We start from the raw sequence: 14,642 nt of genomic DNA, 5'->3' as shown, positions 1-14,642 counted from the left end.
CACACACAGTGTGATCATCATCAGAAAGAAAGAGAGACACACCATCTGTCCGACTAGTCTGCCAAGCGAGAGGCTCCAGTCCACTAACTCCTGAGTCCCTGACTCGTTCTTTATAGCTTGGCTAGTAAGTTTGGAACTGCAACAGCCAGGGCTGCCCTCTCCAGGGGGCTGAAACATGTTTCCGGGCGGAAAGTCATTATAAACACATCTGCAGAGCTTTTCTCCCGCAGTGTACAAAAAAAAAGGAAATATATTTTAGTAACCAGATTGCAGCATGCAAATTCTGACACCCTGACGTTGCTGCGATTCTATACATTTCTAAATGGATGGGTTGGAGCGCAATCTCTGCAAATTTGCATGCGCATGTATATATACTGTACTGCATTTTTAATTTTTTTTATTTAGGGTTGGTTTACACTAGCTCTTGCCATCCCACAGTGGATCGCTTTTCAGAGGATGTTTGAAAGGCAGCAGAGTAGTGACATATTTATTGCTCACTGCCTGTTTGAACCCTGTAAATCCTGCGCCACCATGCCGTGCGCAGCACTCAGCTCTGAAGGAACAACATGGCTATGCTGTTCCTTCAGAGCGCATACGCCGGTGATGCTGCTGCTCGCTAGAACATCTTCTAAATGGTGCAGCTTTATTATAAGCTTAACTGTAGGTAAAAATAAAAAAAGTAGTTTGCTACCACTTATGGAGCGGAAGATTTTCCCCCTTAATGACCAAGTCATTTTTTTGTGATACGGCACTGCGTTACTTTAACTGACAATTGTGCGGTCGCGTGACGTTTTATCCAAACAAAATTGAGGGACTTGTTTTCCCACAAATAGAGCTCCTGTCTCCTTTCCTTTGCTGGTATTTGATCACCTCTGTGGTTTTTATTTTTTGCACTATAAACAAAAAAGACCGACAATTTTGAACAAAAAAAACAATATTTTTTACTTTTTGCTATAATAAATATCCCAAAAAAAAAAAAAAATTGTCTTAATCAGTTTAGGTCAATATATATTCTTCTACATGTTTTTTGGTAAAAAACCCGCAATAAGCGTATATTGATTGATTTGCGCAAAAGTTATAGCGCCAAAAAATAGGGGATAGATTTATGACATTTATTAATTTTTTTTCTTTACTAGTAATGGCGGTGATCCGCAATTTTTATCAGGACTGTGCCATTGCGGCAGACAGATCGGACAATTTTGACACTTTTTTGGGACCAGTGATATTTATAAAGGGATCAGAGCTAAAAAGAGCTACTGATTACTGCATAAATGTCATTGGCAGGGAAGGGGTTAACACTAGGGGGGTGATCAAGGGGTTATATGTGTCCTAGGGAGGTGTTTCTAAATGTGGTGGGAGTGGACTGACTGGGAGTACACTGACAGATCTCTGTTCCTGATCACTAAGAACAGCAGATCTATCTCTACTTCCCTGACAGAATGAGGATCTGTCTGTTTACATTGACAAATCACTGTTCTGGCTCTCTGAGGAGTGTTCATCGGCTCCGGCGTCGCACTGCCTTTAAAGCAGCCGCCGTACAGCTACGGCAATTTGCGCAGGAGAGCCAACCTGTCGCCATATACCAACAGCGGCTGGTCAACAACTAGTTAAAGTAGAACTATAGGCAAAACTTTTTTTTTTATATTTGATAGAGTAAGGGAGTGTTATATAATCCCTGTCAGATTTTTTTTTTTTTTTTTGCCATCTCTGTTTCGTTGAGATTTCCCTTCACTTCCTGCCCCATAACCAAAACAGGAAGAGAGAGAAAATCTCTTCAAATTAAGGGAATCTCTTGGGGGGCCCCAGCTCACCAGAACTTGTGTTCCCATTGGAAGATTTTCCTTCTATTACTTTTCTATGGACAACCCAAAATTTAGGATTTCATTTCACTTTCAACAATAATGGTAAGCAGGACAAATACGTGGAAACTCCTTAACGGGGACACAGACATCAATAAAAACTGTCAAGTGTTCTAATCCTTCTCCCCTCTATCCAAAATTAACTGCTTGTTGACCAGCTGCCGCAGCTTTACTGCGGCAGGTTGCCTCCGCTGCGCGAAATCACGTTATTGTACGTGATCTCGCAAGGTCTGTATAGCAGGCGCGCACGCGTGCCCGCCAAAAGCTCCGTGAGTACGACCGAGGGTCCCGTGGACTCGATGTCCACAGAGATACCCGCGATCGTCTCACAGAGAGGAAGAACGGGGAAATGCTGATGTAAACAAGCATTTCCCCGTTCTGCCTAGTGACAGGACACTGATCACAGCTCCCTGTAATCGGGAGCAGTGATCAGTGTTGTGTCACACATAGCCCATCCTAGTGGTTAACCCCTTCACTGCCAGTCACATTTACACAGTAATCAGTGCATTTTTAATCGCACGGATCGCTGTATAAATGTGAATGGTCCCAAAATAGCGCCAACAGTGTCCGATGTGTCCGCCATAATGTCGCAATCACAGTAAAAATCGCTGATCTGTGCCATTACTAGTAAAAAAAAAATATTATTAATAAAAATGTCATAAAACTATCCCCTATTTTGTAGACGCTATAACTTTTTTTTTTTTAATTATTATTTAAAGATGTGTCACAGGTACAATGAAAAAACAACTTCTCAGATCAAACAATCAATGTCGAGCTTGTGTATTACAACCGGTACTTTGTACTGTATTGTAGAAGATGGAAACAAATGTTGAAGGCAATAAAAAATATAAAATATTCTTATCTATATGTGTGAAACCCCTCAAGCAGGTTATACCAAAGATGGGCACGTTCGAGGGTGAATACCCCTAACTTGCCAGGGAAATACATCACGTCATAGAGGGAAATCTATGCTATAACTTTTGCGCAAACCAATCAATAAACGCTTATTGCGATTTTTTTACCAAAAATATGTAGAATACATATCTGCCTAAACTGAGAAAAAAAAATGTTTTTTATATATTTTTTGGGGATATTTATTATAGCAAAAAGTAAAAAATAATGCGTTTTTTCAAAATTGTCGCTTTTTTTGTTTATAGCGCAAAAAATAAAAACCGCAGAGGTGATCAAATACCACCAAAAGAAATCTCTATTTGTGGGGAAAAAAGGACATCTATTTTGTTTGGGAGCCACGACGCACGACCGCGCAATTGTCAGTTGAAGCGACGCAGTGCCGAATCACAAAAAGTGCTCTGGTCAGAAAGGGGGCAAATCCTTCCAGGGCTGAAGCGGTTAAAGAAAAAGTTTTGCCTTTATTTATACTTTAAGTTTAAAAACTTTTTGAGTTTATAACCAGTTTAAAGCGGACCTTCAGTCATTTTTGTTCAACTTTCCATCCATTAAATCCTCTGCCCTTGTTGTTTTAACTTTGAATAGTAAAACATTTTTTTTCTGCCAGTAAATACCTTATACAGCCCACTTCCTGTTTCTTGTCTGGTAAAAAGCCTAGGCTTATGACATCATACACAGCTCTCTCTCTCTCTCTCTCCTGAGAGTTTGCCAGGAAGGGAGGGGGGATGAGTCATAAGAGGGCCAATGAGAGCTGCAGAGCTGGAGGTGGGCCTCTGTGTGTTTGTGTAAATCCAGGAAGTGAACAGGCAGCAGCTTCAGCTGCCCACAGTTAAAATGGTTGCAGCCAGACTCAGTGGAGGGAGATTTCTGCAGCATATTTGGCAAGTACAGAATCACAGTATATAAAATAATATGCAAAGCGGTTGGAAGGAAGCTTCAGAATGGCAAATATGTTTTTATTACAAATTATGTGAGCAGACTGCAGTTCCTCTTTAATGTGAATTGTTGTTTTAGGTTTACAAAGGATCAGCAGAAATGAACAGGGTCTAATTGTAGGTGAAAGAAATCTATATCCCCTTCCCGCCGAGCGTACGCAGATGTGTGTACTCGGCTTTCCGGGGTTATACAGGGATGATGCCCTCAGCTGCAGGCATCATCCTGGTACCGTTGTTTAGAGCGGGACGTCCCCCCCCCCGCCGCTCTTACCGGGCCTCCTGTGCGATCAGGAGGCCCGGTGACCAATCCGGTGCCTCCGGCGGCTGGGGGCAGGCTGGAACGAAGCTGTTGGGAGGCTTCGTTCCAGCCTTCTCATTGTAAACGCGGAAGCGACGTCATGACGTCACTTCCCATTTACTCGGCTGCCAATGGCGCTGGTTTTAAAAAGATACACAGTATTCAGAATCGCCGTTTTCGGTGATCTGAATACTGTGAAGTGCAAAGGAGGGATCGGGGGTCTTTTAGACCCCCGATCCCTCCATAAAGAGTACCTGTCATCACTTATTACTGTCACAAGGGATGTTTACATTCCTTGTGACAGCAATAAAAGTCATCAAAAATTTTTTTTTTAAAAGACATTTTATAAAAATAAAAATAAATAAAATAAATAAGAAAAAAAAACTTTTTTAAAGCGCCCCCGTCCCTGCGAGCTCACGCAGCAAAGAAAACGCATACGGAAGTTGCGCCCGCATATGTAAACGGTGTTCAAATCACACATGTGAGGTATCGTCGCAATCGGCAGAGCGAGAGCAATAATTCTAGCACTAGACCTCCTCTGTAACTCTAACCTGGTAACTGTAAAAAAAATTTAAAGCGTCGCCTATGGAAATTCTTAGGTACCGTAGTTTGTCGCCATTCCACAAGTCCGTGCAATTATAAAGCGTGACATGTTTGGTATCTATTTACTTGGCGTAACATCATCTTTCACATTATACAAAAAAATTGGGGTAACTTTACTGTTTGGATTTTTTAAAATTCGTGAAATTGTCCCTTTTCCCAAAAATTTGCGTTTAAAACACCGCTACACAAATACCGTGTGATATAAAATATTGCAACAATTGCCATTTTATTCTCTAGATTCTCTGCTAAAAATACATATATAATGTTTGGGGGTTCTATGTAATTTTCTAGCAAAAAATACGGATTTTAACTTGTAAACACCAAATTTCAAAAATAGGCTTAGTCATCAAAGGGATATACAGTGTATTGTACACACTTACTGACTACCTATGCTGCTGTAATCAGGGCTCGCCGCTAGAGGGCGTCTCGATATTACTGACCACACTAACGTTCTAATACCGTTCTACAGTAATTCAGAATTCTGGTATACGAGCGCCACCTATAGGACATAAAAACACGCGTGGAGCCTTTGACAGAGACGTTCGCCTATAATACAGTACGACCCAGTAAACCCCCGCCTCTCCTACACGTCACCCACCAGGAAGGCGTGCTGTGCGTTCTTACGCTTGGAAAGTAGCCAGCGATTGCAGGAAGCAATAAGCTGAAGTTTGACGTCGCTTCTTACCAATCATAAAAGAGGGTTGTGGAGTTCTGTAGCCAATAGGAAGGGATTTGTTATTCCTCGGGCTCTACTATTGGTGTGGGACTTTTTGTATGGCTCCCTCCGGCTCGATGAACTTCTCCCACCAATAGGGTTGTGTGTTATTCCCAGTGAGTTGTTCATGCTGAGGCAGCCGGCTGGTGTTGGGTCGTTGTCATGAAGATTGTAATGTGTGTAGTGTCCCTGTGTGTCCCCAGCTCTTCTGTCTTCAACTAGCGACCGGTGAGAGCCCGTCTACCTTCTCCAATACGCAGCCCGGCCATTATTACTACACGTATACTGACAGCTGGCACATCACAGGGCGGATAGCGCTGTGCTGGATCCCTCATACTTCCCCATAGGAGGTGTATGATGACTGCTGTCACTGCACAGGCATAGGAAGGGAGGACAAGTGCCAGGAAGATCAGATAATGTGTTCTAGAAGGATCAGCATACATGATGCAATCAGCCTGTACTGTGTCTTTATACAATCATATTCAATCCATATATAATCAAGCAGGGCCCTTGTAATACATAGTTGTTGGTAGACCTAAAAGTGGCTATATATATATATATATATATATATATATATATATATTTATATTTTGTTATCAGATCTATGTGATTATTATTATTATACAAGATTTATATAGCGCCAACAGTTTGCGCACCACTTTACAACATGAGGGCACACAGTACAGTTACAATACAAATCAATACAGGAGGAATCAGAGGGCCCTGCTCATTAGAGCTTACAATCTGGGGGGGGGGGGCGCAAGTGATACAAAAGGTAATAGCTGCGGGGGATGATCTGATGGAGAAAGTAAAAGTACAGTTGTTAGGTGGGGGCCAGATAGGCTTCTCTGAAGAGAAGGCTTTTCAGGGATTGTAGGTAAAAGCAAGCAGTGTAGGAGATAGTCTGACAGATTGGGGTAGGGAGTTCCATAGGATTGGAGAGGCTCGGGAAAAGTCCTGTAGGCAAGCATGGGAGGAGGTGACGAGAGAACTAGAGAGCAGGAGGTCTTGGGAGGAATGAAGGGAACAAGTAGGTTGGTATTTTAAGACTAGGTTAGTGATGTAGCTGGGGGCCGAGTCGTGGATGGCTTTGTAAATTGTTATTAGAATTTTGAATTGAATTGGTTGGGTGAGCGGAAGCCAGTGGAGGGATTGACAGAGAGGGGTAGCAGACACGGAGCGGTTGGAGGGATGGATGAGCCTGGCAGCAGCATTCATGATGGACTGAAGGGGGGATAGCCTGTGTAAAGGTAATCCTGTGAGGAGTAAGTTGCATTAGTCGAGGCGAGAGATGACCAGGGAGTGAACTAGGAGCTTTGTGTCATTGGTTAGGAAGGTGTGTATTTTGGAGATGTTGCGGAGGTTGAGATGGCAAGATTTAGAAAGTGTTTGGATGTGGGGCCGAAAGGATAGTTCAGAGTCCAGGGTTACACCTAGAACCTTGGCATGTGGGGACGGCTGATAGTAGTGCTATTGATGTTGACAGAAAGATCACGGGCAGATGCACTTGGGGGAGGAAAAATCATGAGCTCAGCTTTTGGATAGATTACGTTTAAGGAAGTGGTGTGACATCCAGGCTGATATGTCTATTAGTAAATTAGTGATACGTGAGGAGACTGAAGGAGTGAGCTGAGAGGTAGAGAGATAGATTTGGGTTTCGTCAGCATAGAGATGATATTGGAAGCCATGAGAGGTGTAGATGGAGAATAGGAGAGGTCCAAGAACAGAACCTTGGTGGACCCCGACAGAGAAAGGGAGAGGAGGCAGTAGAGTTGTAAGTGACACTAAAGCTGCTGTTAGATAAATAGAATGAGAACCAGCGAAGAGTACAGTCATGGAGACCAAAGGCGTGGAGTTTTTTTTTTTTTTTTGAGGAGGGGATGGTCCACTGTGTCAAAGGTAGCAGAGAGGTCTAAGAGTAGGAGTACGGAGTAGAGTCCATTGGATTTAGCTGTTAGCGGATCGTTTATGAGTTTAAGGAGAGCAGTTTCCATGGAGTGTTGAGGGCGGAATCCAGATTGAAGGGGTTCAAGAAGGTTATTCTTGGTGAGGTGGTCACTCAGTCGGTTGTAGACCAGACAATTAAGGAGTTTGGATAAAAAGGGGAGAAAGGAGATGGGGCATAGGTTGTTAAAAATGGTGGGGTCTAGTGAGGGCTTTTTAAGAATGGGGGTGACTAATGCATGTTTTAGAGAGTTTGGGAAGCTGCCTGAAGAGAGGGAGAGATTGAAGATTTGAGTTAGGGAGTGTAGAATAGAGCCAGAGGGTGAGCGTAGCAATTGTGAGGGAACAGGGTCCAGGGGGCAAGTGGTAAGGTGGATGTTAGAGAAAAGTTTAGCAACCTCGTCTATAGTGGTGGGGTTGAATGAAGGAATGATTGTACCTGTGTACATGGGGTGTTAGGTGGAGAAGGCATCTGTACAGTGGAGATCTCCTCACGAATTGCATCAATCCTATGTTTGAAGTGATTGGAGATCTCCTGGGCAGTGAGTGAGTTAGTGGGTGGAGGCAGTGGAGGACGAGAGCAAGCAGATTAATAATATTTGAAATCTTTCTGAGACTTAGTCCTACGCCACAGGCACTCAAGTGCGCGGCTATGTTTTTTCAGACTTCTAGTGGCATCTGTTTGCCAACTTTGAAGGGGATGGGGCCTGATTCTGTGTGTAGTGAGGGGGGCCAGTGTTTCCAGGGAGGCTAAAAGCGAAGCGTTGTAGACAGAAGTGGCTAAGTTGGGGCAGAACAAGGTGAGATTTTGTCATAGATGTGATCAGTAGCAGAGTAGAAAAGAGAAGGGTTGAGGAGGCGAAAGTTTCTACGGGTAACTGTTAGGCGGTTGGAGGGAGAGAGAGAAAGTAATATGGTGGTGGTCAGAGAGAGTTAGGATAGTTGGAGAGTTTGCACGGAGTGCATAAGTGGGAGAAAACAAGGTCAAGGGTGTTTCCGTCAGAGTATGTAGAAGTGTGTATCCATTGCTTCAGGTCAAAGGAGGAGGTTAGACTGAGGAGTTTGGAAGTAGCAGAAGTTTTACTATTAACAAGGATGTTGAAGTCACCGAGAATGATTGTGGGGATTTCAGAAAAGAGAAAGTAGGGAAGCCAGGCAGAGAAGTCATCAAGAAAGGCTGATACTGGTCCAGGGGACCGGTAGATCACAGCTATCCTTAGAGAAACTAGAGAGAAAAGACAAATGCAATGTGCTTCAAATAAGGCAAGTGACAGTGAGGGAGGTGGGTGAAGTACCTGAAAGGTGATATGTGGGGCTAAAAGGATTCCCACTCCCCCTCCCTTCCGTCCACTGGGTCTGGGGGAGTGAGTCCAAAGAGTGCAACCATGGGATCATGATTATCAAATTTGCAAATAACTGAATAGCTGCCTTCCAATCGTTATAGACTCGGTTTCGATCAGGCTTGATGAGTCCATTGGCCTGGCCAGGGCAGAATATTATCAATTGTTTTGCATCAGCAGCCCTGCGATACTTTGTTGATAAAAAGGAACATATGTTGATCGATAAGATTGTGATTACATGGTGGAAACAGAAATGTGATTGATAACTCACAAACCTAAATTATAATTGAATCTTAACTATGGAACCAAATCCACTTACCTGTGCATGGCATATTGATTAACCACTTAAGAAACTAGCCTATTTTTTACACTTGGTGTTTACAAGTTAAAATAATTTTTTTTGGTAAAAAATTACTTAGAACCCCCAAACGTTATATATTTTTTTCAGACACCCTAGAGAATAAAATAGCGGTCGTTGCAATACTTAATACACTGTTTTGAATAAAAAAAACAGTAAAGTTAGCCCAATTTTCCCCATTCATCTTTCAGGACAGCACCATAGAGAGACACCGGCTCCTCCCCTCTTAGGAAACACCGCCTTCCAATTCAATATTTAAATCTCATCCTCCCAACGGCCCCTCAGTTTAGGTGTTTCCTCCGGTGGGGAGACACTGCTTGGGAACCGTGGCGGATCAGTCAGGGAGACTGAAGCCAAAGATTTTGTGTGAGGAAGAGGGGGAGTCGGGTCTCTCTAGCTCTTTCCCTCTACTATTGTTTGTTCAGTTAGGTAAAGGCTGGGGAAGCCATACTTACCTGTTTTTAAAACTGAATTGGCGCGCCTCAGCCTCTCTTGGGGAAAGAAACAGCTGAGGAGGTCCGTGTTTCTTCTGCCCAGGGGGGCGCTGTGGGAAGTGCCTGAGTCTGTCCTGCTTGTTCAAGCAGCCAGCGTTTGAAGCTCTATGGCCGGGTCGGATGACGGGTGACGTCAGTTCCGGCGAGGGCGGGCACTTCCGACGATTCCGCGTCTTCCGGTTCCGGACGCGGGGAAAGAAAACGGACCGAGCGTTCGGCTGGTGCGACCCTCTTGCTTTGCTGTAGAGTCAGCTGTCGGGGGAAACGATCGACCACCATCCTCAGCGGACATGTCTGAGACAGAGGTCTCTAGAACTGCTCCAGGAGACAGTAGCACCAGCCATGCTAAGGTAAGTGGAACCCTGGGGTGGTGTTCCCTTACCTAAATCCCGATAGCTTCACGGGTGTTCTCCCCTCACTGGTGGTCGGGGGGAAGGGGAGTGTGTCTGGGACCCTGGTGGTGGTTGGTCCTGGGGGGGGCACTCCTGGTGGTCCTCTGTAAAAGCACTGGTGGGATTGGGCATTTATGGCGACTCTCTCTCTTTCTTTTTCAGAAAGCCACAGAGAAAAGCAAGTCGCCTCATGGTTCAAAGAAAAAATGCCCCTCTTGTAGAGTTAGTATGGGGGAATCCTGGACCAAGGCACTTTGCAAGGAGTGCATTGATGGATTAGTCAGGGAACAGGCAGCAGAACAGGGTACAGATCTTGCTGCATCCGTCAAAGAGCTTTCTAGCACCTTTCAGTCCTTTAAGGCACTCTTTTCTAGCTTCCAGTTGCCGCAAGCCCAAAGCAGTCCTTTACCAGTGCAGCAGAGTGTTACACCTAGCCCAGTGGATACTTCCTCTGTTAGTGGAGAGAGACCAGGGGGCTCCAGAGTGGAAATTGAGGAGGAGCCAGATAGCACCGCTTCAGATTCTCAAAGGGAATCGGATGTGGAGGAGGTGGATGGGGAATCCACAAAAACCTCTCGCTATAAGCTTTCCCTGGACGAAGTGGAGGAGCTCTTGGGAGCTATTCACACCACTTTGGGAATTCAGGAAGAAAAGAAGGTGTTATCGCTCCATGACCAAATGTACAAAGGTCTTGGGGAACAAAAAAGGAAGGATTTCCCAGTCCATGATGTATTGGTTGAGGCCATAAAGAATGAATGGAAAGATCCTGAGAGAAAACCTTTCTTTTCAAGGGCTTTGAAGCGAAGGTTTCCTTTTTCAGAAGGGGAGTCTCTAGTCTGGAATAAGACCCCTAGGCTGGATGCTGCTTTTTCTCAGGTTTCCAGGCAAACAGATCTGGCCTTCGAGGACATGGGGGTTCTTGCAGACCCCATGGACAGAAGGATGGACTCTCTCTTAAAGAAGTCCTGGGATTCGTCACAGGGAAACCTTAAGCCTGCCATGGCGGTCACAGTAGTGGCCCGCAATATGGAATATTGGCTTACGCAGATAAAGGCGCATATTGAGGCAGGAACGCCAAAAGAGACTATTTTGGCTTCCTTTCCCATGCTACTTAAGGGTGTAGCGTATATTGCGGACGCTTCCGCCGAATCAGTGCGCATGTCCGCAAGGTCTTCAGCCCTCACTAATTCGGCTCGAAGGGCCCTATGGCTTAAGACGTGGCAAGGAGACAGCGCGTCTAAAGTTAAACTCTGTGGAATTCCCCTCACAGGAGATCTCTTGTTTGGCCCAGGTTTAGAGACCGTTTTAGACCGGACAGCCGATAAGAAAAAGGCCTTTCCCATTAAAAAGAAGTTTGGGGAGCAGGCTAAAAGAAAGTTTCGCCCTCAGAGAAAGTTTGAAACCCCAAAAGGAGAGCGGCAGAAAAAAGCTTGGGGGCAGAAGGGCAAGGGGCGGGGAGGGGCGATTTTTCGCCCTCCTGAACAGCCCAAGAAGACCCAATGACGGGGTAACCACGGTGGGAGGAAGATTGGGGGCCTTCCTCCCACAATGGGAGATGATCACCTCCAACCAGTTTGTGTTAGGGATCATAAGAAGAGGTTACCAGCTAGAGTTCTCAGAACCTCCTCAGCACAGACTTCTGGTCACCGAGCTGCCAAAGTGTGCAGAGAAAGCGTCAGCTCTTCTATCCTCCCTACAGGAGTTAGAGGAACAAGAGGTGATAGTGAGGGTTCCTGTAGAGGAGATAGGCAGAGGCTTTTTACTCCCACATTTTTGTGGTCCGCAAGCCTTCGGGAAAATTCAGGCTTATCATGAATCTGAAGCCTCTGAATGTCTCAATTACCTACAGGAAATTCCGGATGGATTCTGTCTATTCGGTGAAAGCGCTTCTTCCCCCAAATTGCTTCATGGCGTCAATAGACTTAAAGGACGCTTATCTGCACATTCCAGTCGCAGAAAGTTACCAGAGGTTTCTCAGACTGGCGGTGAAAACTGGGGAAGGAACGTTTCATCTACAGTTCAAAGCACTCCCCTTTGGACTATCCTCTTCCCCCCGCATCTTCACCAAAGTGATGGTGGAGGTCCTGGCTTTCTTGCGGCTCAGAGGCATCTCTGTAGTCGCGTACCTGGACGACCTACTCCTGTTTGCTCCTTCCCCGGAGCAGTTGTACCAGGATCTTCAGGTAGCAAGAGACAGCTTAGAAAACCTGGGATGGCTCTTGAACCTGGAAAAATCCAGTTTGGTTCCGGCCCAAAAGGTCACCTTCCTGGGCTATGTACTGGATTCGACAAAACAAAAAGTGTTTCTTCCAGCAGAAAAAATCCAGAAGGTGGACAGAGCAATATTACTGCTCCAGGGCAGCAGTCAGATCTCAGTAAGGAAAGCAATGTCAGCACTGGGCTTACTGACTTCCACGCTTCCGGCAGTTCAGTGGGCAGGGCTGCACTTTCGCCCCCTACAGCTGTTTATTCTGAGTGTCTGGGACCACAGTCCAGCATCTCTGGACTCCCTTATATCTGTGCCAAGTCAGGTCAAAAGGTCCCTCTGGTGGTGGAGGAAAGGGTCCAATCTCTCACAGGGCCTGGAGTGGGTTCTTCCAGTGTCCAGAACGGTTACGACCGATGCGAGCGGCACAGGGTGGGGAGCACACCTAGATTCCCAGATGATGCAAGGCACCTGGGAAAAAGAAGACGCAAAGAAGTCCTCGAACTGGAGGGAACTGAGAGCAATAGAGTTGGCTCTCAGAGCTTTTCAGAGAGAACTCCTGGGGCAGCATGTGAGGGTCCGTTCGGACAACTCATCAGCAGTGGCCTACATCAACAGGCAAGGGGGAACCAGGAGCAGATCCTTGTGGGGTCTGGCAGAATCCATCCTCAGGTGGGCCGAAGGGAGCATTCTCTCTCTCTCTGCAATACATCTGAAGGGGGAGCAGAACCACGTAGCAGATTTTCTGAGCAGAAAAATGCTGAAGGAAGGCGACTGGGTCTTGAACCAGGACATCTTCGAGATGATTACTCGGAAGTGGGGGGTCCCCTCCGTGGATCTCTTCGCCTCAAAGGCGAATACGAAAGCTCGTCTGTTCTTTTCCCTAAACAGATGGGACGGAGCAGCCGGGGTGGATGCACTAGCTCAGAGCTGGCGTTTCTCAAAGTGTTATGCCTTCCCCCCTCCCGTAATGATTCCAGCAGTTCTGAGAAAATTTCGGTCAGAAGACACAACCCTCATTCTGATCGCACCACACTGGCCAAGGAGGCCGTGGTTCTCCCTCTTGAAGAGTCTGACAGTGGAGCCTCCCTGGATTCTGCCTATCCGGGAGGATCTTCTCTCTCAGGGTCCAATCTGTTGCCCTCAGGTGGAGCGATGGAACCTCGCAGCGTGGCTACTGAGGAAGAATTGCTAAAGGGCAAAGGTTTCTCGGATCGGCTAGTGACAACTCTCCTAAATTGCAGGAAAAGAGAGACGCAAGCCATTTACCTAAAGGTGTGGAAACGCTTTAACAGTTGGTGCACAGAAAGCTCCTTCGATGTACGAAGTTCTGTAGCAGTATTAGAGTTTCTGCAGGCAGGAGCGGACAAAGGATTAGCCCTTAGCACCTTGAAAGGACAAGTATCGGCACTAAGCGTTTTCCTGGAAAAGCCACTAGCTATAGATCCTTGGGTAGCTAGGTTTTTTAGAGCTTTAGGCAGACAGAGGCCTGTTAAAAGTTCCCCATTCCCAGTGTGGGATCTTTCCTTAGTTTTACAGTCTCTTACAGGGGATCCTTTTGAGCCATTGGAATCCTGTACCTTGAAGTTGATCACCCTCAAAACTGTATTTTTGGTGGCGATCACCACAGCAAGGAGAGTAAGTGAACTCGAAGCCCTTTCTATTAGGGCGCCTTTTTTTCAGGTTTTTCCGGACCGTTTGATTTTTAAAACGGATCCGGCCTTTTTACCAAAAGTGGCCTCTAGTTTTCATAGGGACCAGGAAATTATTTTACCTACCTTCTGTTCGAATCCTGTGAGGGAACAGGAGCATATTTTTCACAAACTGGACGTTAGAAGGTGCGTCCTTCAGTACTTAGATAGTACAAAACAGTTTAGGAAATCCGATTCTTTTTTTGTATTGTTTTCAGGGGCTAGGAAAGGGTTCAAAGCCTCTAGACGATCAATAGCCAGATGGTTAAGGTTGGCCATTAGCCAGGCCTATGTAATCGGGGGTTTGGAGCCCCCGGAGGGTATTAAAGCACATTCCACCAGGGCAGTGGCAACTTCTCAAGCAGAGTGGGCTGGTGCTTCTCCGGAGCAGATCTGTAGAGCAGCAACGTGGTCCAGTTTTTCCACGTTTGTGAAGCATTACAGATTGGACCTGCTGTCAGCCAAAGACCAAGCCTTTGGGCGTAAGGTGCTGCAGGCAGTAGTCCCTCCCTAAGGTAAGGTGCTCGCTTATCCTCTCTATGGTGCTGTCCTGAAAGATGAATGGGGAAAAACGGAGTTACTTACCGGTAACATCCTTTTCCAGGAATCTTTCAGGACAGCACTAGTACCCACCCAGGTTTTTGATTGTCTATGAGAACTCATCGCATGAGAACGTCAGGTAAGATAAAGATTTGTATGACGTATTCTTGTGTCTCCCCAGCTGGCCGGAGGAACTCGTGAAGAACTGAGGGGCCGTTGGGAGGATGAGATTTAAATATTGAATTGGAAGGCGGTGTTTCCTAAGAGGGGAGGAGCCGGTGTCTCTCTATGGTGCTGTCCTGAAAGATTCATGGAAAAGGATGTTACCGGTAAGTAACTCCGTTTTTTTTTTTCTTAA

At 45.8% G+C, this 14,642-nt stretch overlaps 1 protein-coding gene across 1 annotated transcript in view; it reads left to right on the top strand.

The window, feature by feature from the left end:
- The first annotated feature begins 5,350 nt into the window (after window positions 1–5,350).
- The window catches only part of IBTK (inhibitor of Bruton tyrosine kinase), a 164,125-nt gene continuing 154,833 nt past the window's right edge, over window positions 5,351–14,642 (top strand). Inside the window, exon 1 of the mRNA XM_073626859.1 lies at window positions 5,351–5,547. The gene's annotated coding sequence lies outside the window, so the exon portion shown is untranslated. The remainder of the gene's footprint in view (window positions 5,548–14,642) is intronic.

This window comes from Aquarana catesbeiana, linkage group LG04 (assembly GCF_042186555.1).
Source record: "Aquarana catesbeiana isolate 2022-GZ linkage group LG04, ASM4218655v1, whole genome shotgun sequence".
Classification (NCBI taxonomy): Eukaryota; Metazoa; Chordata; class Amphibia; order Anura; family Ranidae; genus Aquarana; species Aquarana catesbeiana.
Note: the sequence above shows the minus strand (reverse complement) of the source record. Positions and strands in the feature narration are given on the sequence as shown.